We start from the raw sequence: 27,804 nt of genomic DNA, 5'->3' as shown, positions 1-27,804 counted from the left end.
CATTTTTCTTTCATTTTCCTATTTTGCACATTTCCTACTCAAGTAATACACACTCACTCTAAACATTTTTGTTAGGCACAGAACAGTAGGGAAAAAAACAACAACTCATAATCTCATCATTCACATGCATGCCTACTTCTTTTTGGCCTTTTTGTGTTCCTGTTTTTCTTCATATATTTAGGATTGTACCCTTGGTATGATGCTGTTTTCCTCTATTTTTGCTTAATATATTTCCCCAGGCCATGGAAAACACCATCTAGGGATTTTAACGTGTATCTTTGACTTACCACAACCTACTTAGAATTAATATTGGGTTACTCCAGGAGAATACAGGAGCCGAGCAACAGGATATTTCCAGCTGTTACCCCTCCCCCGTGTTTACTGCTACTGTAGTCACAAACATTTTTTCTATACTTATTATAAACCCAAGAACTCAGCGTTATCATATTTGCTTTAAACAGTCCGATTTATCAATTTGTTCTTTTATGGATTGTGCTTTTGATATTGTATCTAAGAAATCATTGCCTAACCCAAGGTCATAAAGAGTTTCTCCTATGTTTTCTTCTAGCAGAAACTATAAAGTGTTAGGTTTTGCATTTAGGTCTACGGTCTGATGGAGTTGATTTTTGTATATGGTGCGAGGTCTGGATCAAACTTAACTTTTGCCTGTGAATATCCATTCTTCCAGCACATTCTGTTAAAGATACTCTCCTTTCCCCATTGAATTTGCCTTTGCACTTTTGCAAAAACAATTGACTGTGTCTGTGTGCGTCTATTTCTAGACTCTCGATTCTGTTTTCTTGGTCTGTTTGTGTCTCTTGATGCCAGTCCTCACTGTCTTGCTTACTGTTTTATAACAACAATCTTGAACAGGAATGTACGTCTTCTAGCTTTGTTCTTTTTTCAAAGTTGTTTGACTATTTTATATTCTTTATATTTCCATATGTATTTTACAATCTGCTTGTTGATTTCCACCAAAAAAAGTTTGCTGGAATTTTTATTGAGGTTGCATTTAACGTATAGATCGAGTTGGAGAGTTCCTGAGATTCTGGTCCAGGAACACAGTGTATTTCTCCATTTATTTAGGTCTTTAATTTCTCTCAGCAACATTTGTAGTTTTCAATGTACAAATCTTGTTCATCTTTTGTCAGATTTAACAAGTATTTCATATTTTTTAACTACTGTAAATGGTATTTTTAGATTTTACTCTCCAACTGTTATTCAGATTTGCCTATTTCTCCTTTTAATTTTATATGTTTTTGCTTTATGTATTTTAAAGCTCTATTATTAGGTATGCACACATTTAGGAATTTTACATATTCTTAATGAGTTGGCCTTATTATCATTATAATAAGTTCCTCTTTATTCCTAGAAATAATCCTTGTTCTGAAGTCTACTTTTGATTAGCATAAGCATGTTGGATGGTATACATTTTCCATCCCTTTCCTTTTAACCTATCAATATCTTTGTATGTAAAGTTGGTTTCTTGTAGACCGCGTCTAGTTGCGCCTTGCTTTTTTATCCAACGTGACAACCTCTGCATTTTAATTGGAGTGTTTAGACCATTTACATTTAATATAAATATCAATATAATTGGGTTAAAATCTGCCATTTGCTATTTGTTTTCAGTTTGTCTTATCTCTTCCTTGTTACTTTTTTCTCGTTTTTCTTGTCTTTTAGATTAATTGCATAGCTCATCTGATTACAATTTATCTCTATTATTTGCTTGCAGATATTTAAAAAGTTGACATTTCATTAGGGATGTATAGAAAGTAGAGATTTTCCCTAAAATAATGAGACGAGTCACGAGATGACTGGCTAAGGAAAAGGTCAGTGATAATAATGCATGTTTGGATTTGCCATTAGGAAACAGAATAAACCTACACCAGGAGCTGGTCCATTTTATTCCCTAAGCTCACAATTGTGTCTATGGTTTGAATCATCAAAGGAGCAAAGCAGAAAGTTCTGGAAATTTGGGAGAAATGAGGTCATGGGCTAAAAGCCCAGCCATCAGGAATGACATGCCCACCTCTGCTCCTCTTTCCCCACAACTCTCTTCTTTCCCTGTGCTAAGCCTCTCTCCCTGGAGCTGTATATTCCATACTCCAAAACTTCCCTAGCCAAAGGATACTTTGCTTTAACCGGTGCTTTCCAGTTCTTATCTTTGCTAAGTACAGTTCTTGGGTTAGCTTGTGTGTCTCTCCCATATATCAATTTTAGGAGTATTTTGGGGGCTGACAATGTGCCAGGCACTATCCTCACAGCTTTTCCTACATTAGTTCATTTACTCCTGCCAGCAACACTGTGAGATTCACACTGTTATTAGCTCCACTTTGTGGCTGATGGAACTGAGGCCCAGGCCCTTAAGGAAGCTGCTGGAATTCAAGCCGGGGCTGTCCGACAATCAGAATCCACGCTCTTCACCCCTAAGCTGTCCCAGGGAGGGCCCAGCGTGCTTGGGTCTCCTGTCTGTCTTTTCTTCCCCATGGCTGAAATGGACAATACGTTATTTCACAGGGCCTTCTGGAACGTCTTCCCATTCAAGAATCAGCCCTGTGCTGGTGCTGGGGAGACAGAGGGAGTGAGATATGGTCTCTGTCTTCTAGATGCTTGTCGTAAAAAGAGGTGATGGAACCAACGCAACAGCTCTTGCCACAGTGATGCTGAGTAACAAGCCGCCTGTAACTCTGCGGCTCTATCTTGCTCCCATGTCTGCAGGTCAGCTGCAGTGAGGGGTGAGGGTCACTTGCTCTATGCCAGGTTCAGCTGGGCTTGCCTCCAAGCTGCAAGTTGGAGCCAATTCTACTCCACACATCTTTGTTCTGTGGCCAGTGGGTTACCTGTGGCATGTTCTCCTGGTGGCTGCAGCAGAAGCCCATTGGTCAAAGCAAGTCCCATGGCCAAGTTCAAAGCCAAGAGGTGGGAATTACTCTCTGCCCACCATGAGGCCATGGCAAGCCCAAAGCCATGGAGCTGTAGAGGAATCTTCCAGCAGAGTGAAGAATTGGGACGCATAATTCAACTTACCTCATCCATTTTGACAGGTGAGTAAAGCAATTTGCATGATAAATGCAAAAAGAGAAGAGGCGAAGATGCTGCTAAGGAAGACAGAGATATAAGCAACTATGACCTGCCCACCACACGTCTTCACAGAGCAGGTGGCATTTGTGCTGGGTCTGGAAAGGTGGAGTGGAGTTCCCAGGAGAAGGGGTAGAGCATGTGCAAAGGCCTAGAGGCACAAAAGGCCCTGTGGGTTCAGAGGGCAGGAGGAAGTTTGGTGAGGCGGAAGCATAGGGTGGGTGGTGTTTGTGGGTCTGGCAGGGAGTTGGTGCAGTAGAAGGAGACAACCCCAGCAGGCAGCCAGTAGTGAAGCTACTTGAGGTTTTTAAGCAGTGGATCATCTTGGTCTGGCTTGAGTTTTCAGATAATGCTGGTTGCAGAGTGGAGAACAGAGAGGAGGTACATTAATAATGGCTACCATTTATAGGTTTTTAAATAAGTGCCAGGCCCTTTGTACACCTAATCGCATTTGAACCTCATAACAAGATAGTGAAACAGGTATTATTTTTTTAACATACAAATCAATGAATTTTTATTTATTTTAAAATCCATCCTCATTGGCCAAGCTTAAGGAGCTGGAAGCCTGAGTGTGCTCACCTGGAGGAAAGGGCCAGGAGCAGCCCTTACCGCGCTGTATGATTCCGTTTCCGTGATGTTCTAGAACAGGCACAGCCGAGGGAGGGGGAGGTGGGCAGGAGGGGAGGACGGGGGAAGGTTGACTGGGGAGGGGCAGGAGGGGGTGGAAACACTGTGTCGTGACTGTGGTGAGTCGGGTGTAGATAGTGGTCAGAACTGATCGACTGTGTGCACTTTATCCTACATGAAGTCGACCTCCCATGAGGTTGACTTAAAAACGCCTCTGAGGCCTCCTGCTGGTGAGGTTGGGTCAGTGCGGGTGCCGTTAATCAATGGGGGGATTGTGTTTAGAACACGTGGGTGTGCTTTCCTCTGCTGTGTTTCGGGGTACGTGATCTTTTCCCTTCTCAGCTGAGGCTCCTGGCTGCCTCGGGGGACGAGGCATGCCTCGCAGGAGCTCAGCAAGAGAGAAGGAGTCCGAGTTGAGCTTTCAGGGTTCTTACTGAGAGGATGGTCCTGAAGGCTGACGTGGGTTAAAGACAAAAGGGTTTTCTGAATTCCTGTAGCTCCCACTTCTGCAGCAAGAGTCAGCCCTGTTGAGCTTGATCTTCAAGCTGATGATCAGCAGAGTGGAAATAAAATTCAGTGCTTCTCGAAAGGGGCATCCTTTCCAATGCCAGAAGATGGGAAATCCTGCCCTCTGGGCTCCAGCTGGGTGAGGGGGGAGATGAAACAGAGATGGGGGGCCACTGGCCATTAATTCTCCTGAGCTGTCCCCCCTTGGGCCTGAACTGGGGTTGAGGGAGGGAGGTAGATTAAGGGGAAGGCTGAAAGCAGAGGGGCTGAGAGCCACCTCCCGATGCGCTGTGGAGGGGAGACCCCCATGCACGGCGGTCCAGCTCCAACATGAGGCGGCGCCGTGAGCCCAGGCTGCTGGCAGGGCCTGGTCAGGAGAGCGGCCGAGGTGAGCCCAAGATTGCTGTAGTGGGTTGAATGGGGGCCCCTAAAAGGATATGTCCAAGTGCTCATCCCCAGCACCTGTGAAGCGACCTTGTTTGGAAAGAGTCTGCAGATGTGATCAAGTCAAGGCTCTGGAGATGAATTGTCCCAGGTTCCCCGGGTGGGCCCTCAGTGCAATGACGAGTGTCCTTTTATAAGAAGAGGAGAGGCCGTGTGAGGACGGAGGCGGAGACTGGGGAGATGCTGCCACAGGGACGCCTGGGCCCCCAGGAGCTGGAAGAGGCGGGAAGGATCCTCCCCTAGAGCCTCTGGAGGGAGCGCAGCCCTGCTGACACCTTGATTTCAGACTTCTGGCCTCCAGACTGTGGGAGAATAAAGTCCTGTTGTCTCAAGCCCCCCGTTTTGTGGTCATTTGTTATGGCAGCCCCGGGAAGCTAAGCTAATCTTGGCTCCTGTGTTGCGTAAAATGATGTGGGGGTTGGGTGGGCTCCCCTCCCCCAGCAAAACTGTGAAGACCCTAAACCTTCCCCCGACCCAGTCGGCATCTGAGGAAGGGGAGAGTCGAGGAAGACCCTGCCCTGAGAGGCTCGAGATGGCACATCCATGGACTGGTGACCGGAGACTTTTCAAATGAACAGAGACGAGGTCAAGCGAGAGAAACTGGGATGCTGCTGATTGTCGAGTTTAAACTAAGTCCCACTCCTCGCAGCACCCCAGCCTCCCCGTTACAGAAAATAAACACACACCTCCGAGTAGATGTGGGTGTGAACGTAGGTGCCCCGACCCACGGGGATGAGGAATGCGCAGAGGAGGGCGCGGCAGGCTTTCTGCCCACGGCCATGGCCACTTTCGAGTGCAGCCTGGTCAGAGCTTCTGCAGGCGTCTCAGGCTCCCCTGATGGTGGCAGGATGGCTGCTGCCCACCAGGACGCTGCCGGCACTCGAGGGCACTCGAGGGGCAGTGACGGCGGCTCGGGCCGAAGAACCCACCCACATGGCTTGGGTGGACCTCTCAGACCACGCAAAGTCTGAGCCTGGCCACCGGCCAAATTTTGCATCTGGAAAGTGTTACTTGATCACTAGGAAAATAATCAGGCGAACTCAGGGCATTTCTGGTAAAGAGGCTCTAAGGAGGCGCCTCTCAGAGCCCGATGACTCAGGCTGTGCCGAGCGCTGTGTGGTCTGTGAGCGGCCGCTGCCTTGGCCTCCTCGCCGCTCTGCCTGGAAGCGGTCCTCGGCGCTGTGGCTGATTCACGGTGGTTTCCCTTTGAGGGGCGGCCCAGGGGCCTGGGGCCCAGCCCTAAAGCCTTTTGCAGACACAACTAGTCACAGATCTGCGCGAGTGTCCTGTGGCTGCTGTAAGAAACAACAGCCTTAGTGGTGTAAAACAACATAAATGTACTCTCCTGCAGTTCTGAAGGTCAGAAGCCCAGAATGCATCTCACAGGGCTGCAGTCAAGGTGCTGACAGGGCTGCTGCCCTCTGGAGGCTCCAGGAGAGGATCCGCTTCCCGGCCTTTTCAGCTTCTAGAGGCCACCTGCATTCCTTGGCTCGTGGCCCTTCCTCCGTCTTCAAAGGGCATCACTGCGACCTCTGCCTTCATCATCACATCGCCTTCTCCTCTGAATGACCTCCTGGTCACATTGGGCCCATAGGGATAATTCAGGATGAGCTCCCCATCGCAAGATCCTTAATCACATGTGCGAAGTCCCGTTTACAATGTGTAGTAGGTTGAATAGCGTCTCCCCAAATTCACGTCCACCTGGAGCCTCAGAATGTGACCTTATCTGGAAGTAGGGTCTTCGCAGATGTAATCGAGTTACATGGGTTAGGGTGGGCCCTGATCCAGCGACTGGCGTCTTTGTGAGAAGAGGGACATTTGGACACAGACACACGGGAGAGGCCATGTGGAGATGGAGGCAGAGGTTGGAGGGATGTGGCCACAAGCCAAGAAATGCCAAGGATGGCCGGCCACCACAGGAAGCGGGGAGAGAGGCCTGGACCCAGTCCTTCCTCGGAGCCTTTGGAGGAGTGAGGCCCTGTGGACGCCTTGATTTTGGCCTCTAGAATGTGCGAGAATGCATCTCTGTTGTTTTAAGCTCCCCCGTTTGTGGGCCTTTGTTACAGCAGCCCCAGGAAATGAACGCACGACAGGAAGTAACATTCTCGGTCCAGGGAGTAGGATGTGGACATCTCTGGGGCCATTCTTCAGCCGACCACAGAGCCCTAGAGCTGCGGAGAAACCTCCATGCCGGGGAGGAGCTGGGATGCTAGAGACCGAGAGGTGGAAGGGCCTGGCTTGGTCCGAATCCCAGCCCCGCCGTTAGCTGTGTGCCCACGGGGAGGTTCGGCAGCCCCTCTGGGCTTCCCTCACTGTGAGAGGGGAAGAGACTCCTACCCCTGCCTAGTGTGAGGGCTGCACGAAAGACCACGTGGGCCCGGCGTATCGGGAGTTCTCATTCAACAGTATTGAGCGAGCGCCTCGCCAGGGCTCGGGGCCGGGGGCCGCTTGGGCCTTGGAGAAATGAACTGGTTCCCTCTCCCTCGATGACAAAGCAGGGTTGAGCTAAGGTCAGTGCAAATTTCCAGTTCAAGGGCGTGGAGAGGAGGGAGGCGGGACCTCGGGGGGGGGGGGGGCTGCGTGGGAAGCTGTATCAGTCTGTTAGGGCGGCCCTAACAAAGTACCACAGGACAGGAGGCCTAACCAACAGAGAGCTGCTTTCTCACCGTTCTGGAGGTTGCAAGTCCAAGATCAAGGTGTGGGCAGGCTGGTTCCTCTGAGGCCTCTCTCCCTGACATGTAGATGGCCGCCTTCTCCCCACGTCCTCACATGGTCGTGCCTCTTTGCGTGTCTGTGTCTGAACCTCCTCCTCTTCTAAGGACACCAGCCATTCTGGATCAGGGCCCACCCTGATGACCTCATTTTACCTCAATTACCTTTTTTTTTTTTTTTCTGTGAGGAAGATCAGCCCTGAGCTAACATCTGCCAATCCTCCTCTTTTTTGCTGAGGAAGACTGGCCCTGGGCTAACATCCGTGCCCATCTTCCTCCACTTTATATGGGATGCTGCCACAGCATGGCCTGACAAGTGGTGCATCTGTGCGCACCCAGGATCCAAACCGGTGAACCCCAGGCCGCCACAGCGGAGCGCGTGCACTTAACCGCTTGTGCCACCGGGCCGGCCCCTCAATTACCTTTTTAAAGACCTATCTCCAAATACAGTCACATTCGGAGGTCCTGGAGTTTGGGGCTTCAGCATATGAATTTGCGGGGGACACAATCCAGCTCAGAAGTACAAAATGTTCCCCAGGATTTTTCAGTGGACAGCTGGCTGCAGTGGAGGGGAAATGCATGGCTTTCAGAACAATCTCTCCTTGACAAGGTTTGTCGTTACATGACATGATCTGTCTGCTAGCCTTTGCTGCGTAACAAAGCATCCCGAACTTTAGGGGCTCAAATGATGACAGTGTATTGTTCTCATGTTCTGTGAGGTGGCAATCTGGTGGTCCTCCTGTGGTCTCGCCAGGGCTCGCTCATGCAGCTGACAGCCTGACTAGGGCTGAGGGTTCAAGGTCGCTCGTTCATGCCTGGCAGTTGGTGCTGGCTGTCGGTTTGCCCCAACATGTCCTCTCATCCTCCAGGAGGCTAGACTGGGCTTCTTTATGGCATGGCCGTCTCAGGTGCTAAGAGGGTGAGAGCAGAAGCTGCAGATACCCCGAGTCCCAAGCTTGGAACAGGTGCTCCATCACGTCTACCATATTCTATTGGCCAACCAGGTACAGGGGCGTGGAGAAATAGATTCCACCTCTAGATGAGACAAGGGGCATAGTCCCATTGTAACAGGGGGAGGACACAGGGAGGTGGGGTTCGTTGGGTGCCATCACTATAATGACTTACCCCATGCCCATTACTCTTTTGAGGAGACATTTCGGCTTTGGCTTGAGTTGAAAGCAAGACCCAATGACCAACAGACCCAAGTCATCAGCCGATGACAACCATCTGGAATACACGCAGGCTGGATGAGATCACCCTTGCTGTTGTCCCCAGGTCAAAGCACCCGCCAGGACTTGCCCGGCTGCAGGTCTCAGGAATTGACTTACTCACCCCGCTAACGCCTGCCAAGGACTCCGGAAGGTCTGTCTTCCATTAGGGCCAGTATTGCCTATTTAGCAGGAATACTGAAGCCACACCATCCTTTGGAAATAAAAATCTCAATTTATCTTGGTTTAGGCAAGAAGGAAGACAGAGGCCTGGCACGTTCCAGTTAATAGATCCCAGGGTATTAATGGCTGTGATTGTTGCGGTTGTTGAGTAGCTTCTTGGGAGTCGGAGATGGTTCTGTTCCAGTCAGCAAGCACTTGGTGAGCACTGCTGTGTGCCCGGCACTGTGCAGTGGAAGCCAGAGCAGGCTGATCCTTCCTGTGCCTGTTATCTGTTGCTGCACAGCAGGCCCCGACACCCAGTGGCCTAGAACAACAGCAGGCGTTTCTCTTGTTTTTCCCCCGAGATGGCACACTCTCGTAGCTGTAGGTCCGGTTGGTGCTGGCTGTTGGCTCTCTCCGTGGGCAGCGTGGGCCTCCTCGCAGCATGGCGATGGGCTGCCCAGATCAAGCGTCCAGAGAGGAAGAGGTGGAAGCTGTCAGTTTCCTAAGGCCTGGCAAAGCCTCCCTTCCGCCATATTGTTGGTCATGCCATTTGGAGTCAAGGGAATAGCGTCCTCCTGAAATTCACGTCCTCCTGGAACCTCCAAATGTGGCCTTGTTTGGAAATAGGATCTTTGTCTTGCAGATGTGCTCTGTAACCATGAGGTCATACTGAGTCAGGGCGGCCCCTAATCCTACATGACTGGTGTCCTCATAAGTGGAGAAGACACGGGCAGATCGGAAGCTGGAAGAGGCAAGCAAGGCTCTTCCCGTAGAGCCTCCAGAGGGAGCATGGCTCTGCCCACACCTCAATTTCCGACTCTGGCCTCCGGTACTGTGAGAGAACAAACTTCAGTTGTTCAAAGCCCCTCCGTTTGTGGTCGTGTGTTACGGTCGCCTCAGGACACTACCACACTCATCACCCTGCTCTTCAAACTCTGACCACAACTACACTTGTCTGATTGTTTTCTGGGGTGATCAGGGAGGGTGTCTCCTAGGAGGTAATGCTTGGCAGGGACAGTGTTTATAGAACCAGGAGTGGTGACAACTTGGAGAACAAAGACGGCAGGGATGATGCTGGCTGAGAATTCTCAACAGTTGACTCGTTGGCTACAGTGGCACTGTGGGTGGGTCTGTTGGTATTCCTGTTTTACAGGTGAAGAGACTGAGGGACCGGGAAGTCCAGGCAGTTGTCCGGGGTCTCAAGCAGGAAGTGATGGAGCTGGAATCAAGGCCCAGGGGACCTGGACACCCAGTGCCCTGAGGAGACGTGTGAGGCCCCCCAGCAGGAGGGGTGGGGTGCTGCCGATTCCCATGCTGGGGGCTGGAGGGGGGACCGGCTTCAATTCTGTCCTGTCCCCCCGCCCCAGGCTGGCGTGCAGGGGTCCAGCCCACGTAGGGACCCAGCACACGCCCAGGGGGACACCGTCGGGGAGAGCAAGCAGCATCCGGAGGCTTGGCTCCCTCCCAGGCTGACCGAAAGTTTTAGAATCTTCCAGAAACACCACACTCTGGGCATGAAACTCGGGGCCCAGCCTCCCCTGGAGAAGCCTGATTGTCACCCGGGGAGAAAGCAGTCGCAGCGGTGGCGTTGGCCAAACGCTAAATCTCCCGAAGAATTCCCAGTCGTGCGTGGTCGGGGTGTTCTCTGGCTCCTGTGCGTGGATGTGGGCGAGACGGGAGGTGCAGAAGCCCCGCTGATGGGGGAACCAGGCGTGTTTCGGACGTGGATTCAGGCCATCCCAGGTTAATGACTTCAAAGCAGTGTGAGCAAGGAGTCTCCAATGAAATTGTGAAATGGAGTCTGTCCCTTTTTGTAGAGATGTAATCATACATCCATTTGTTCATTTTCCCCTAAGAATGAAGAGGTGCCAGATGGATGATTCAAAAGAGAGAAAACTAAGAAACAATAACAAAGAAAATTCCCTGGTTCTCACCTTAGATCTGTTTTCACTTTTAAACTGAAGGTGTATCAGGATTACCTGCTATGAGTAATGAAGACCACTCCCACCCACCCCCCACCTAAATAGGGATAGAAATTTATTTCTCTTTTATGTAAATGAAGTCTGATATAGGTAGTGGGACTGATATAGAGACCTACAGTGTCATGGACCCAGGTGCCACCATTTATGGCTTTTGTTCCCAAGGCACCTCATGGTCCAAGCTGGCTGCTGTACTCCAGCCATCATATCCATATTCCAGGGAGGAAGGAAGAATGAGAACAATGAACGGCAAACTTCCCCCTCCCTTTAGGGAGACTTCCTTGAAGCCACACACAACTATTCTATTCACTTCTCTTTGGCTTAAACGTAGTTCTATGGACAGGAGAAGCCGCAAGGCAGGCTGGGAAGTATAGTCTTTTAGTTGAGTGACAGTGTATTCAATTAGAAATCAAGAATCTTCCTATTTTTAAGGAAGAAAAGAGAAAAGGTATTGGGAGGGAACTTGAGCAGTCGGTGCCACTGCTGGGGAATTTTTTGGTAAAAGGGACCTTGCGCTGAGATGGAGAATTGGGAAGCTGGCATTATCATCCCAGGGTGGCCACAAACTGTGTCACTCAGGGTGTTGATGATTTGGCAGTCTCATCGCTTTTTATAAACTTTTCCTTGGCTGAGGAGGAGGATTTGTGAGTGTTCCAGGATAATTGTTTATACTTCAAAACCATAAACGCATTTCCATCCCAAGTCCCGTGACAAAAAGCTGCCTAAATGTTCCAGTACTTTCTAACCAAAGGATTCAATAGGATACCCCCCTTCTGACTGCCTCATTGCCTCAACAGGACTCCCTCGCTAGCTGAAAGCTCACAATTGGTACTCGGGACCGGAATAGAATCGGAAGGGGGGGGGACCTGCATTGGACCTATTAACGATTAACACATCACAGAATTGTTACAGTCTCAGGTTTCGGGGTCCCCTGGGTCCACACCCTCTGTACGTCTTGCTGTGTGTTCCTGGGACCCGTGTTCATGCGTGTGAGCCTCGGTTTTCTTCCCCGTCTGATGGGGATGCTGTGGATCCCGCCTCACAGCGTCGGTGGGAGGACGGATGCCAGTTCTTGTGAACTGCTCAGCAGACGATGAACTTGCCGTTCCCAGTTCCCTCCTCTGAGCTCGGGGCTCACCCAGGTGCCCAGGGAGGAAGGGAACTGTTCCGGGGCCCATGGCTGGCCATTCTTTTTGGTGCCAGGAGCTCCCCCAAAACATGCATCCCAGCTCTGCCATCCCCCCGCCACCCTCCCCAGGGATGCCCCGCGATCCGCCCAAAATGGAAGTCTGGCCTTTCAGGGGCTCCTGGTTCTCTCCTCCTGGGTTAAAGTCCACATCGCTCAGCAGGCTTCACTCACGGCTCTCACCCCGAGTCTCGCCCCCCGCTATGACCCCTGCTTGCACGTGCTGTTTCCTGCTCTCACCCCGAGTCTCGCTACCCACCCATCCCCCCCGCTATGACCCTGCTTGCACGTGCTGAGTTTCCTGCCTCCGGGTTTTGCACACGCTGCCGTCTGCTCAGACAGCCCCTGGCCTGTCTCCTGTTCATCCTTCTGGATCCATCTGTCTTGGCTGTCTCTCTGCCCAGCCCCACTTCCTTGGGGCAGCTGCTCCTCCCGCCTCCAGTCACAGACTCCAGCTGCCCTGGCCCCTGGGCAAGCACATGAGCCAAGCCAGCTGATCCCGAGGTCCCGTCTCCTGGCCACAGCTTGTGGCAAGGGCTGGGTGTCTTCGTTTGGGCTCCTCCCAACAGACTCTGAGTCAGGATGTGAATGCAAGTAGTTTATTGGGGAGATGACCCCAGGAAATACCCGGAGGAGGGTGAGGAAGTGAGACAGGGAGGGGAAGGAGCCCCTAAAGGGTGAGCTGTCTCACCAGCTACCGCTGTGGCACCTGGAGCGTAACCCTGTGGGGCCTCAGGGAGCCAGTGTGGTCCTGCCTGAGAGGCGAGGGAGCGGGGGTATCTATACTCCAATTCTTATTAAATCACTGGATGCTGCTGCTCTGAGGGATGTAATTCCATGTCAATTTTGGCTTGCCATGGGCACCCGTGCCCAGAGAAAGCTCCGAGGCAAGGGAATGCATGTGCTGGCAGCTGGAAGTCAGGCTGGCGTGCATCACGGCTGTCAGGGTCAGAGGACCACGATGGGGCATGACGGCATCTGCTGGGGTGGGTGCACGGCCTGAGCCAGGCCAATCGTGTCTTTCTCTGGGATTTTATTTCTCAGTTTGCGGTCAGGTGGGAGGTGCTGGCCTGTTGGGTCAGAGCTGGGGTGGGCTGAATCGATAGCTGCCAGCAGCCACCTTCTCTGCCTCGTAGAGTCACAGGAGGGGGCCAGGCAGAGCTCCACGGAGTGGGGAGGTCACAGGAGGGGAGGGAAGGGGACGTGACCATCTTGTTTGAGGTCCTGGACCCAGACGCACCTGAAACTAGCCCCCTCCGGGACTTCCCACTTACAGGAGCCGACACCTGGCCTCTTTTTCAGTCTGTCCTAGTTAAGTCTCTGGAACATGCCACAGAAGAGGCCTGGTTCCCACACTGGCCCTGCATCACGTCTGTGAAGCCTCTGTTCAGTCCTCGCTTCAGACACCCGGCCCTCTCCGGGGCTCCGTGGAACCCTAGATCCCTCTGTTATTGCACTTAGAACAGAAGCCTGCATTGACCGTTCACTGGGGGTCCTTCCATCAAAAGCCTTGTCTCTGTCTGCCTTACTCACCTCTTTTTTCCAGAATGCCTGGTCCAAAGAAAGTCCTCAGTCAACGTCGTCAAATAGAATCAAAAATGAACTCCAGCGTTCACTTATTTTTAAAAATCTATTTACATTTTCTGCTTGTATTACTTCTTGTGTGGTAACTGGAGTTGGATAAATTTGCTATTCACTGTCGGATGAAGAATTCCTTTAATTTGCCCTAAACTACCTCTCTCCAATTTTAAGGGGGTGCCCATCATATTCTGGGACTCAGTGTTCACTTTTCCTACGTGAGTCATAGTTTTTATATGGTTAAATAATACCACAGCTCAGCCTCTGGCTTCCCAAGCTCTTCTTGTAAAAAGCCCTCCTCTCTTTATATGGCTGTTGAGACTGTCGGGTTTTTCCTATTTCTCTCCTATATTTGTCGGCGCATTCCCTGGCCTGTATAGATACTCGGCCAGTATTCAGTGGCTGGATGAATGAATGCACAGGTGTCCTGAGAGCAGAGAGTGACTTCTGGGCCCCTCTCCCCAGACTTCAGAGTCCTTGTCTTAGTTTGGGTTCCCAGAAGCAGATGCTAAGCTGAGGGTTTGAGGGCAGGCAGTTTATCTGAAAGGCTCAAGGAATACAGGAAAGAGACCGGTTAGTGATACAGGAAAGGAAGGAGCCTGGTAACCTGTGCGTCATTAAGGCAGCTACCACGTGGCCAACTGGGGACTCCTTCCAGGAAACACCTGTCTCTGAATCTCCCAGCTGAGAGCAGAGGATCTGGAGTGTTTATACCCCCAGCCCTGTTAGCTGTTGTCAGCCGATGTCCCGGGGTATCAAATTGTAGGCACTTTGGGGCCACCATGCTCATGAGCTACGTGCAGCCCAGGGGCAGCCCTCCAGCAGGCGCAGGTGCGGCTGTTGGAAGTCAGGCTGGTGTGCGCAGAAATGGGTGGGGGTTTGAGGGACTTGAGGGGAACCCTGGCCATCTGCTTTAGTCCTATAGGTTGAGTTTTTGCCCCAAGCCGTTGTCTCATTGGATTCTGGGCCTTTTTCTGGCTATATCAACAGACTCTTTATTGTGGATCATTCCCATCAATCTGGCCTTTGGGGTGTCCACCTAGCTCACAGTGCCTTGCCATCATGGTCCCGGTACCTGGCAATGTCCCCTTGGTCTCACTTGATTGGACCAGGGGTGACATTTGCTCACAACAGGGCCAATTAGATTCTCTCTCCAGGAAGTTAGAACTGGGAGGTGGCTGGGCACAGCCTGAGCTGGTCCCTGGAACAAGGAAGATGTGAACCCCCATGCTGGTGGGATGGTCATGTCCACAGCGAGTGGGTGAGGCCTGGCTGCAGAGGGGGAAGGATACGAAGAGGTGAGAAACACACAGAAAGCACTGCCAGGGGGCCTGACCCCTTTCAGGACTGATTCTAGTTCTCTGAGGGTTTGGGCTGTTCTTGGGTTCCACAATACCCCAGTATCCTACCAAGAAGCCCCCCTCTCTGCTTAAGCTAACTTGAGTGGGTTTCTGTTACTTGCAACTTGCACATTGGTCAAGATCTTGCCCCAGATCTCCCCACCGGCAGGGCGTGCACTGCCCCCAAGAGTTCCTGCCAATGTTAAGATGTGGAATCCACCCGGTACCCCTCCTCTCCAAATCAGCAAACCCATCCCCTGAGATCCTGAGGACCACACAATTAGCACCTGTCAATGCAGAGGGGTCGCCATCTTCCCCTCCTTTTGGCTCCCCTTGCTAAGTAATGCCCATCACAGAATGGTACCTCCAGGTCTCCTCGACTCACACCATTAGTGGTCTTTGCTGCCGAATTGAGGCTCAGTGACGTTCTGCAGCTGTTGAATGGGTGTGGCGGGAACAGACGAGAAACTGGAACTCCCCGGCCTTGGCTCTTATGTCCAGCTCAAGAGACTCCAATGAAAACAAGTGAAGAAGACGACATTGGTGTGAGTTCAAGACCCGTCAGTCCCACGGCAGCCACATCAAGATAGGAAAGAAAGACCCTGATCTTTGCACTGAATGATCCCACCCCACCGTCTGCACTCATGTGGTGGTCCTCCCACCAGCCCACCTTGGTTCCGAGAGAGCGAGCAGGAGGGGCTGGAACCTCTCCAGGGTGTCCCGACCAGGCCCACGCGTTCCTTTTTCCGGGGTTGGGCTGCATTATGACCAGAAGGACCTTCTCCTTTGTCTCAGACTCTCCATGACTTAACTCCTGCCTGGACGGCAAACAGGACCCTTTGCTGGGATTTCCAAGGATATCAGTGGCCAGTCCCTGCCCAGGAAAACTGTTGGGTGCATCTGGTCCTTTCCCATCCAGAACCTTCCAGGAGACCACGTTGCCCATGACACACCGTCTTATTCAAATTCAAATGTTATTTTTTGGAAATTAGATTCTAAGATTGCACAATGATGGAAAAATTGATCAAAATTAAACTTCTCTGTCTCTCTTTTTACTTTGTTGGCCCTGATAACAATACTATTAACTAATACTTGCCATGTGCCAGGCCCTGTTCCAATTATTTTCTGTATCTTTGTCCCTGAGGGAGAAAGCTGCCATTGTCAGCACCCCCATTTTACAGATGGGAAGCTGAACACAAGGCCAACAGCTCGGAAGTGGAGGAGCCGGGACTGGGACCCAGCCTGACTGGTTCCAGACGATGGCAGCAACCAGCAAGTTACGGACTCAGTCTGCTGCTTGAATAATCTGGCCTGGGAGGAGTTGTAGCTCAGAGAGGTTGGGTGACTTGAGCAAAGACACACAGCTGCTGCATGATGGAGTCAAGATTCAAACCCATCTGTCTAGATGCAAAGATGGTGCTCATTCCACTGGATGGCCTGGTTAGCTCCCTGGGAAGGATGGCTTCTCTTTTATTGCGTGTCTGCTTGGTGCCAGGCATTGTGCTGTGTGTCTTCATATATCTTGTCTGCTTTAAAACCTGGAGAGGGTTTAAAACATGTCTGCAGTTCTCTGATCTCCACCTGTCGAGAAGTGATCTATGTCCTCTCTCCTTGACCCTTGGCAGGCTCTGTGATTCGACCAAGAGGATGGCAGAAGTGACGTTCTGTGACTTCCAATGCCAAGTCATAGAAGGTCATGCACCTTCCGCCTGGCTCTCTTGGGAGGCTTGCTCTGGGGGAAGTAGTCTGATGACCCTGAGACTGCCTTCCTGGAAAGGCCACGTGGAGGGGCTTCGGTCTGCAGCCCCAGCTGAGCTCCCACCACATCGGTAAACCATCATGAATGTCCAGCCCAGTTGTCCTGCGGATGTTGCAGCCCCAGCCAGCATCAGACCACAGCCGCATGAGAGACGCCTAAGGAAGAACCGTCCACCCAGCCTGTCCCGGATTCCTGACCTGCAAAATAATGAGCGAAATAAAAGGGTTGTTTTAAGCCACCACTTTTTGGGGTCACGTGTTACACAGCAATAGTAACCATGCCATCCCGTTGGAGAAACATTAACCCGACTGAGAGATTCAAGAGAAATGAAATAGTCCAGAAACGCCCCGTGGGTTCACACTGCAGCTAACCCAAACTCCCTAGTCCCTTCAGGCCATCTGGCTTAGAGGCTAAGTTCACGGGCTGTGGTCCTGGGCACCTGCATTGGAGTCCCAACCCCACCGCTCAATAGCCAACTGACCTTGGGCAAGTGCCTTGCCCACCCGAGCCTCAGTTTCCCCATCTATGAAACAAGGCCAATGATAGCCCCTCCCCTGACCGGGTTGTGAGAGTTCACAGGCCAATGCCCGTGAAGCCCTGTGCCCAGAGCCCGGCACGTGTGAGTCCTGCTGAAGTCAGTGGGCAGTGGTGGGCACGGTCAGATGCCAGGCCAGAGAGGCTCAGCAGGGCAGAGGAGAAGCAGGGGGCAGAGGAGGAGAAGACCACAGAGGGAGAGGAAAGGAGACACGGGGGGGGCGGGTCTGGAAGGTTCCGTGGTGTGAGGGTGCTTGGGTGGTAGCTGCCAAGCTGGACGAGAGTTGGTGGCTCGGCCAAGGCATGACATTGTAGAGAGGTGCCCTCAGGTTGCAGCTCTGCCGGCGATGCTCCTGGAACACCTGGGGTGGAAAGGCTGACCCCAGAGCCATCCCGGACCAGCAAGGAGCCTGCAGGGTTGCCATAAAAAGCATCGGTAAGGAGATGGAGGTCCGAGTTAGCAGAGCTGTGGTGGACATTTCATTATTAACCACCCCCCCCCAAACACTGAGCACATGAGAGATCCGATCCTGTGTAGCTACCTTTCCCCTCTGCTGGGACGGGGCCTCCATTTATCCCATTCCCTGTACCCAAGTCTTAATGCCTGCACATAGGCAGTGGAACTGAGTAGGCGAGAGCATGAGTTCAAATCCCAGTTCCTCCATTCAGGAGCTGTGTGGCCTCAGGAAAGCTGCTTACACTCTCTGTGCCATTTCCTGAAAGCAACAGCACCAGCCTCAGAGGTATGCCCTTTGTCAAACCGAGGACCGTTGTTCTGGAGCAGTCTCTTGTTCACCACTGCATGCCCCAATGCTGGGAACAGAGCCCAACACACAGTAGGTACCTAATAAGTATTGAATCAATGAATGTTGAGCTGAGAACGGTGCTTCAAAACTGAAAGAAAGAAAAGTAAAAGAAATGAAAAAAGAAGATAGCATTATTCTTTATCTGCATTTGAGCTGCACCAAAATCTTGGGCACAGGTTTCCAGCTTTCTGAATCTGTGTCACCCACGCCCCGCCAGTCACCAAAGGGTCATCTCTTCTCCTCCCAGCCCCACATGCTCTGACCCCTCTGGGCGCCCCAGACTCTGGGATCCCAGAGCGGTCCTCTCTGTGCTGGCTCACCGCTGCATCCCCCAGGGGCAGCACAGTGACTCGACAGGAGTGTGTGTGGTGAGCTGATTCCAGTGTCTTCATGCAGGGATAAGCCACATGAGGACAGGCCCCTCCCACCCTTGCCTGCACACAGTAGGTCCACACTGTGTGCCTGAGTGGAGAGCAGGGGGAAGTCCTGCGGCTCCTCTAGCCTTGGTTTCTTCACCCGCCAACAAGGGCCTTGGATTACATGTTTCAAAGGCGATTTCTTCTGGCTCTAAATCGATTCCTGTATTTACCTGAACAGGTCAAGGATGCTTAAGGCCTGTGGGCAAAAGGCAGTAAGAGCAAGGTCTGACCCTGCGCTGCCTGCTCACCAGCTGTGGCTCTCTTCTCCACGCCTCAGTCGCCAGATCTGTGAATGGGATCTTTTCTGCCTCCCTGGATTGCTGTGAACGTGTGCTGGGAGGAGGATGGCAGAGCGCTTACCTGGACTGTGGTGGCACTGCCTCATCTCATCTGCACATTGGGAATAGTGTGTGTGTGTGTGTGTGTGTGTGTGTGTGTCAGGGTGGCAAGAAGGAAGTTTTCAACCCACGTGCAGAGGATGGGAATAAATTTAGCAAGTGTGTATTCTGTACCACCGTTTACGGAGCCCACGCCCTTCCCGATGACATTTGCTGCAGTCCCGGGAGGTCGCCTCTCTATTCCCATTTTCCAGTTGAGCCGAGAGAACGGGATTTGGTAAATTTATAAACCCCTGGTGGAAAGTGCTTGGCACCGCTCCGGGAGCATAGTAAGCGCCCAGTGGAAACGATACTTTTATGGTCACGATGAGAAAACTGAGCACGTCCTCTTCCCAAGCCGAGATTTTAGGACGCGGGCGCCCTGGCCCTTGTCGCGCGGCCCAGGGCCTCTGGGCGCCGGCGCCTCCCCAAGTCCGCGGGGCTCGCCAGGGCGGGGCGAGCCCGGGGAGGGCGGGGAGGGGGCGGAGCGAGCTCGGGAAGGGCGGGGCCTTGGGGACCGGGAGGGGCGGGGCCGGAGGAGGGCAGTGCGGGGCCACGGCGGCACGGCCCTATCACCGTCGCCGGCCGCCGAGGGGCGTGGCCTCTGGGCTCCGGGCAGCCTACAAGAGGCCGCGCGCTGTGCCCCCAGACCCAGTGCATCCCTCCGGGGCCCGGTTGTCGTGTGTTCCGTGACCGGGCGTCTCTTCCCCCTGTGCCCGCTGCGCCCGCTGCACCCGCTGTACCCGCTGTGCCCGCGCTGCCGCATCCGTTGCCGCTGCTGCTGGACGCGGGAGACGCCGGCGAGGTGGTGATTGGAGCCCTGCGGAGGTAAGTGTGACTTAGATTCCTCTCCTCTGCAAGTTGCGATCAGCTCCCCGTAATCCCTGAGGAGCAGCGAGAGCAGATGCCGTCTCTTCGGGCTTACTGTGTGCAGGCACTAAGCTGAGCGCGCTGCCTGCATCTCAGAACTGGGCTCAGCAGCATGCCCTTTCACAGATGGAGAAACTGAGGCTCAGCGAGCCAAGCTGTTTGCCCAAGACCTCACGGCCAGGAAGTGAGAGACTCAAAGCTGGTCTGACCACAGATCTGTGCTCCCAGGCTGTGTACTCTTGCCTTCATTGTGCAATTCGCTAGCATCTGTTGCGTTCCATTGTACAAAGTTCGTATCAATAAATGGAAAGCTGATGGTGTGGCTGTGATAGGAGTTTGAATGTGTTCTACCCACGTGTGGACGGCCAGGATGATCCTAAGGGCATGTGCATTCTGCTGCGCAGTTTACAGGGCCACGCCCCTTTAGGATTTCATTTGCAACAAACCTGCAAGTTAGCCTTCCTCTTCCCATATTTCAGATGAAGACACTGAGGGTCAGAGAGGTGAAGTGAGTTGTCCAGGCAGGACCAGGGCTAGAACCCAGCTCTAGCTCCCTCCAAAGCTCCAGATGGACGTATCCAGGTGTGGGGCATGTCAGAGTTCCTGCAGGTTTGGGAACATGTTCCTGGGTCTCTTCAGCCAGAGGGGCCATCTGCACAAACTCCTTGTAGAGGAGAATTGTGCTGGGAGCTGAGGGCTCAGCTCTGGGGTCATAGGGAGATTGGCTGCCCTAGATGGACAAAGCCAGGGCCAGCCCTTTGTGCGGCACAGACCCAGAGCCTCCCTTGCCAAGGGCTGGGCTGGTGGACAAGCCAGAAAGGGCTTAGCTGATGGCTGCTCATCGAAGTCTAACTTGAATTCAGTGTCTTTTAGCCAAAAGATGAGTTGCTGCTCTGGTTGAAAGAAGCAACTGGAAACCTGTGCAAATGCCCAGCTCACCTTCCAACCAAGAGTGGACTTGTGAGTTTATGCCTTGAGCCTTTGGGCTCCTTGCCTGGCAGAATAGGGTACGCCTGCCTTCCCCAGCCGGGTCGGGGCATCTAGGGTCTAGAGTCTGACACATGAGAGACCAGGGTCCTGCAGAACAAGATGAGGGGCATGCCTCCTTCCCCAGATAGACCGAGAGGGGACCTCCCAGGGCTCTTGGTGTTTTGTACACTTGATCTTCTGCTTCTACCCCTGATCTGGTGGTTTCCACAGGGGACAAGGAGCAGAAAGTGTGGGAGCTGTATTGCTGGTGTGAGGTGTGAGGCCCCGTGCCATGCACTTTACCTGCATTATCATCCCTGCAACACACCTGGGCAGTAGGCCTCTTGATCTCCATTTCACAGATGAGGAGACTGAGGCTCAGAGAGGTGAAGTGCATGCTCAGGTCCCATAGCTGGTGTGTGATGTTGTCACCCCTAGGTCTGTCTGGCTGCAGACCCTACACTCTTAACTACTGGGTCCTGCCTCCTTTAAGACACTTCTCTGCCCAAACACTGACTCCACCTCTGGACCTGACCTTCACACAGGTATTCCTTTGTCCGAGAGGGGCTCCGGGTAAAACAGCGGTAAGCAGAGTTGAGTCCAAGCCCCGAGTCCCTGACAATACACCTGGGGAAAATGAAGAGAATAATTTTGATTTTCACAGAGTCTCTTAACAAGTAAGAGTAGGAATAGTAATAATAACACTTATAACCATACCAGCAGCCGACATTTATCCGGCACTTACTATGGGCCAGACGTGCCTGGGGTTTTACACGGATGAAATCACTGACTTCTTTATGAGGTGGGTGCTGGACCATCCTCCTTTTTACAAGGAGGAAAGGGAGGCTCAGAGTGAGTAAGGCATGGACCCAACATGACACAGCCAAGGCGGCAGAGAGCTGCCGTCCTGGCTGGGCCCCACCCCGGATTCTGGAAGAAGGTGCTTGTCCGGGGCTAGCCACATACTGGCACAGCAGAGCTTGCTGCTGGTCAAGGCTTCTCGTGCCATGTTGGATCTGGGTCTCTGGCCCCCGTTGGGGGTGGGCCTGGAGGGAGAATGCGCCAACACGGGGGCTCCAGCTCCACTCTGCGACAGGTACCGGTATCAGTCGCAGAGAGCCCTGCCCCGGGACTCAGCTCAAAGCTGGCTCCCACAGTCCCGCCTCCGGACTGCAGAGGAGAGCTGGCTTTTTTTTTCCCCCAAAGCCCCAGTAGATAGTTGTACGTCATAGTTGCACATCCTTCTAGTTGCCGTATGTGGGACGTGGCCTCAGCATGGCCGGAGAAGTGGTGCGTCGGTGCACGCCCGGGATCCGAACCCCGGGCCGCCAGTAGCAAAGCGCACGCACCTAACCGCTAAGCCACAGGGCTGGCCCAGAGGAGAGCTGGCTTCGTGGGGGAGGGCCTGGAGCTTTGGCAGAAGAGCATGATCCCTCTGAAAGCCCCCACCCTTCCTCTCTCCCTCAAAGCCCCCACATTGAATATCTGGCTTTTGTAGGTTGCATTTGAAAGCTGGCTTTTAGAGGCAGGACCCCCAACGCTGTTCCTCTTTGGCCCTGCGGGAGCTGGAACATTTCTTCTTTCTGTCACCAGTGTAATTTGCTATGTATGGGAGGTGCCTCTGTGTCTGCTTGCTCCCCCGACCTAGGAGGCTTTTTTTTTCTTTTTTTTTTTTTGCAAACTCACTGGTTTTTGATCAGTCCCAGATGTGCAAACCCAGCATCACTCACAGGGGCTGACGGCTTGTCAAGAATGGAAAACACAACACAGGCATCGTTACATTTCATCTTCAGGTCATTGAGCTGAACAGATGCTCAGACCTTCATGGAAAGGGGATTGGAGCTCCTCGTAAAGTCCTAAGTAGAGCACGCTCTGTTCTGGAACTGGGAGGGTTGAGCAGATCTGGGTGGTAGTTGGTAGGGCCAGCCATGCCCTTTTTTCCCTTTTTTTTCCTCCTTGAATAAAATTGTTTTATTGTGGCAAAATACACATAAATATAAAATTTACCATTTTAACCATTTTAAGGTATATAGTTAAGTGGTATTTAGTACATTTGCAATGTTGTGCAACCATCACCACTATCTTAATTCCAAAACATTTTCATCATCCCAAAAGGAGACCCCATGGCCATTTTGAGCAGTCACTTCCCCATTCTCTCCTCCCCGCCCCCAGCAACCACTAATCTGCTTTCTGACTCTATGGATTTGCTTATTCTGGACGTTTCATATAAAAGGAATCACACAATAAGGGCCATTTGTATCTGGCGTCTATCACTGAGCATGAGGTTTTTGAGGTTCATCCGTGTTGTAGACTGTGTCAGTGCTTCATTCCTTTTTTATGGCTGAGTAATGTTCTGTGGTATGTATGGACCACATTTCGTTCATTTATCCATTCTTCCATTGATGGACATTTGGGCTGCTTCCACCTTTTGGCTATTGTGAATAATGCGCTATTGACAGTCATGTACATGTTGTTGTTTGAGCACCCGTTTCCATTTGTTTTGGGTCTACAGCTAGGCTAGAATTGCCGGGTCATGGTGACTTTATGTCTCACTGACTGAGGAACCCATGTCCCCTTTCCTGACGTCCTTCTTGAAGAAGCATCAACTCGGGTCATCTCATTCCAGAATGAGTCAAGGCCCTCTGCTGTGGGTGCAGGGAAATCTGGCATCTGGGTGTCTGGGGGAAGTGTTGGCATTCCACCCAGGGTCATGGCAGCAACTGGCAGAGAATCCTGTCTCAGATGTTGTTCTGTGGGAGCCGTATTTGCACCCCAGGCTGTACAATTGTGGGTACTCGCAGACAGACACCCCCCTTTTAAGGCTATGAGGACAGACAGTTTCTTGTGATCCAGCCTGAGGGAGATTTATCTTCTCTGATTGTCTCAAGTGCTGCGTCAGCTTCGACAAAAACCACAGATTCAGGGGGAAAAGAAATGTCCTAATGAGGGTTACGCAACTTCTGGACCATCATTTAAAAAATATTATAACTTATGAAATCCCACATTTTCAATCTGAATTTCTGGACCATGTCCCATTGTGAGTCCAGGATGGCAATATCCCAGAGGGAAAAAGAATTGAGCTGCCATTTTGCCTGCAGTCAAATGGTCCTGGAATTGACGCTGACTCAAAGTTCTTTTGGATTGGAAAAAAAACACACTCAGATCTCTGTGAGATTGGGAGCTGGCATCCGCTGGCATCTGCTGAGACTGACTTGATGAGAGCCTAGGAAGTCCTTCTAGAGCAAACAGGCAGCCGCCTTCTGCTGGCAGGGACAGGTGATGGTGAGGAGTTGTCGAGGGTGCACCAAGGAAAGGGACTGTGTGTGCAAAAGCCTGGAGGTGGGGGGGGGCCTGGCACCCTTGGAGAATGGCGAGGAGTTCCGTGTGGTGGAATCTAAGGGTCAGGCTCAGGGCGGCATGGCTCTGCCTTTTGGGTGGGGTGAGCTATACTGAGCCTGGAAAGTAGTACAGGCAGCCCATCTCTGCTGGTCCCCACAGTGACTGAGCATGTGCACACGCCCAGCAGCAAAGGCCCCCAGTCCAGGAGACGTTCTCTCAACTCTCTGTTGTCCTTCTACTCATGGCAAGGCGAATGGCTCAGGTGGTGTCTGTCCCTAATGCCCCCCCGCCAACCCTCCACTACAACAAAGAGGGCATGCTCTCTACAATAAAGCCTTTGGCGGTATCAGCACCCAGCAGGAAGATACCGACTTTGTTCAGTTTTCTTGGTGCTTGATTTTACTCCCGCCTTCCATTCGAGGCAGAAGTGCTCAGCTTCTCTGTACAGGGTGGTGATAGAAAGTGACCTTTCACAGGTGAATTTCTTTGAACCCTCAAAGCAGACCAACTTAAATAAAAATATGGAATATGTACTTATACAGGTAGACGGTAGGAAGGTGGGCAAAGCTTGGGAAGGTGTGTGCCAAGGGTTGGAGTTCGGGAAACACTGGGCTGAGGTGGAGCGAGAGGAGATTGGAGAGGCTGTTAGCATCTGGAGCAGCGGTTCTCAAGGTAGGGTCCCCCGACCAGCAGCAGCTTCCCTGGACTCAGGCCCCACCCCAGGCCTCCCGAATCAGAAGCTGTAGGGGGTGGGGCCGCAATCCGTGTTTTAATGAGGCTTCCAGCACTTTCTGGTGCAGGCTCAAGGGTGAGACCCACAGCCCTAGAAAGCCCTGTAGACTTGCCCTGGGGCTCTGGCACAAAGATGGGGGTGGGGGCTGGCTAGTGGGGGCAGAGGTGAAGCTGTGAGGAAGGCTCTGCCTGGTGTGACCAGAAAGAAGTCACAGGGGAGGAATGGAGTGAGTGGCTGGAGCAGAAATGACCACTTCTGTCTGGAGTCAGGAGGCCCCTTGAGATCAGTTGTGGGCGGATCCATACGCCTTTCTTCTGGAGGAATGCTCAGCCTGTTGGCACTGGCGCTGAGGGCTGTGATTCCTGGTGCTCTGGGGCGCGAGCAGGCGTCCGGAGAGTCCAGCATCTTTCTTCAGCGTATTTAGTGCCCCATGTGCCCCAGAGCTTGTGAAGTGCATCTGTTTGTGACCCCCAGATGCCCCCTCGGAGAGAATGAGCTGTTTCCTCAACAGCATCTAAAACGTGCCTGCACGTATGTGTATCATCTGCTGCCATGCCCCTCCCTCCTGCCCCAGACCAGCTCCCGACACAGCCCGTCTGTTCTCATCGGGGAAGCACCGGCCGCTGAAACACTGTTTATTCCTGGGAAGCTTCAAGGCTCGGGCTTCGCTGGGACTGAAGATATTTTCAGCTTTGGCGGCGCTGGACAAAGTGCCCTCTCAGACTCGGGATGAACCGGGCCCTGTCTGGGCGCGTCGGTGTCTGGGCCAAGTGGGAGGCCCCTCGGCCACCGGCTTGATCTGGGCTCCAGCACGTTTACTGTCACTTCGAAGGGCTGTCTGAGACCAGGCCCGAGCTTGTCTCTGCTCTGAGACGCCTCCAGGTGAGAGCCCTGAACAGTTTCCCGTGCATCTTGGTGTTCTCCTTGCAGCCGCTCCGGCTTCTCCTGATCCGTTCTTCAAACAGAAGCCAGAGCGATTTCCAACCGTCTGTTCGAGTTTACTACGCTAGAAAAGAATGCTCACTCACTGTATGGTGCATGAGCTGTCACAGAGTGCACAAGTGTGTGCTCCGGCCCCACATGGAGCTGCAGAGCCTGACCAGCCCCCGGGCCCCGCCCATGGCCCCACCCCCAAGAGTAAGCGTTTCCGGACTTCTGACGACCTGGGTTGGTTTTGCCTGGTTTTGCACTTTACAAACACGGAACCCTGCCTGTTTCATCACGGGAGCCTGGCTCCTCTTGTTCACTGTTAGGTCTTCGAGCCCCGTCTGCGTCGTCGCTTGCCAACGGGCTGTCAAAGCGTAAATCAGGCCCTGTCGCCATCGGCTTCACTCCCCGCGCCCCGGCGCTCCTCTTTGCATTTAGGGTAACTCAAAGCTTCTTGACCGGGCCTTCAAGGCCCCTGGCCACTTGGCCCTGCCTGCCTCTGTGACCCCATTTCTCCCTGGCTCCACTGGCTTTGCGCCTGTCCTCAGTCACGCCGAGACGGTGACCGCCTCTGAGCCTTTGTCTGTGTGGTGCCTGCTGCCTGGAGCTCCCATTCCTTGACCTCGGAATGGGAGGTCAAGGGACCTCGCTGTCCACCCCAGCCAGAGTGGTCCCTACCCCCTCTGCCCACCGTCACCATCCCATTTCCTGGGGCTGTTTGCCTCCTGCCTTTTGTGTTGATCAACTTACTGCAGTGGCTCCTCCCGTACCCGAGGTCAAGGGCGGATTGTCTCCTTCACCTGGGTAACCCTTGGACTCCACGGCCACTGAGGGTTTGCCCTGAGGATTTTCACCTGCAAAGCAGGGTGCAGATTCTATAGCCTGGTGCTGTAGAGTTCCTGAGCCATGTGTCTTTGAGCTTGGTTCAGAACCAGGGGCCATGACTCACCCGGCAGATACCACCCACCACCAGTGACTCACGCAGGTCAGGCTCCCGGGGGGCAGGCCCAGGTGCTCCAGTCACATAGCCTGGAGCAGAGATGCTCCGGGTGCCTGAGTTCACCGGGAGGAGATGCGAAAGAACAGTCATTCAACGTGGGAACTCCCGGGCTCTGCCGATTGCTCTCCAGACCACTATTTTGTGTCATCTTGGCACCCTCCCTCCCCTGCCCCTGGGGGAGATTCAGGGCCTCCTCGTGCCCGTGAGGAATTGGAGACTCCAAGGCTGAGGGACCTGGCAGCACACAGCTCTACGTGGTGGAGCCAGGATTCAAACTCGGGTCTGACCCAATGCAAACGCCTTTCCACTCTGCCTTCTGGGAGTCCTTAACTTCTCATCCTTCGGAGGTGGAGGTTTCCTGCCATTTATTGAAAGCTTTGCTGGGAGTGTCGTTTCCAAGAAACACCCACACATCTGCAAGAAGGGAGAAAGGGGCCCCAGGAGTTAGGACTGGCTATTTTAAGAATATATTAATTTATTATCCAGTCACTCTAACGTGGCTTCTCTTATATATCATCTTGGCTACCAGTGAACACACTTGGTTTTTAGTTCTTTTTTTGCACAAAGAAGATTAAGTGTTTGTTGAATGAGTATTCTTGTCTTTTTGTCCGGAATTGTGTACCTATACCCTCAGCATAGTATTAAAAAATAGAATGGGTTTTGTATATTGTATTTATCCAATTTAGCACCCAGACACATTGTCTCTTACATCCCACAAGGGCGCATCTTTTGCTGAGGGGACAGGAGGAAGGAAGGTGCCCGTGGGGTTGGTGTTTCTTAAGCCGAGCGGACTGTTGGCAGGCCGGCCTCGGTTGTGGGGGCCCCAGGGCTGGGGCAGAGTGGCCAGCAAGGGAAGGAACGGGCCTGCTTCCTCCCCTGTCCAGCCCTAACCCTGTCCAGAAGGCTTAAGGAAAGCGACTGTTTCCAATGAAGGAGGGGAGACAGCCCGTCTGGTACTAACCCAGACACTTTCCTGGGAGGTTCTGCCCAGTCCTGGGATCTGCCTGAGACGTGCTGGGGTGTCCCTCTTCCCTCCTGCCAACCACGGCTCCGTTCCCGGAATTTCTGGGTGGTTTGTGGGTACGGCTCTGATCTGCCCTTGGCCTCGCTCACATTTTGAGTTCTCCTTTGTGCTTCTCAGAAAGAGCAGAGCCTGCGCACCCCTGGCCTCTGGGGTTAGCTGCTGTCCCGTGGGCGGGTCTGACTGAATGAGTCTGGCTGCCGTGGGGCTGTAGGTCAGACCTTCGT

At 52.7% G+C, this 27,804-nt stretch overlaps 1 protein-coding gene across 1 annotated transcript in view; it reads left to right on the top strand.

The window, feature by feature from the left end:
• The first annotated feature begins 19,377 nt into the window (after positions 1-19,377).
• Positions 19,378-27,804, top strand: part of CRISPLD2 (cysteine rich secretory protein LCCL domain containing 2) — a 67,944-nt gene continuing 59,517 nt past the window's right edge. The window contains exon 1 of the mRNA XM_004437052.3: positions 19,378-19,546. The gene's annotated coding sequence lies outside the window, so the exon portion shown is untranslated. The remainder of the gene's footprint in view (positions 19,547-27,804) is intronic.

The sequence above is a fragment of the Ceratotherium simum genome, chromosome 30 (genome assembly GCF_057802395.1).
Source record: "Ceratotherium simum simum isolate JZ-2026a chromosome 30, ASM5780239v1, whole genome shotgun sequence".
Lineage (NCBI taxonomy): Eukaryota > Metazoa > Chordata > Mammalia > Perissodactyla > Rhinocerotidae > Ceratotherium > Ceratotherium simum.
Note: the sequence above shows the minus strand (reverse complement) of the source record. Positions and strands in the feature narration are given on the sequence as shown.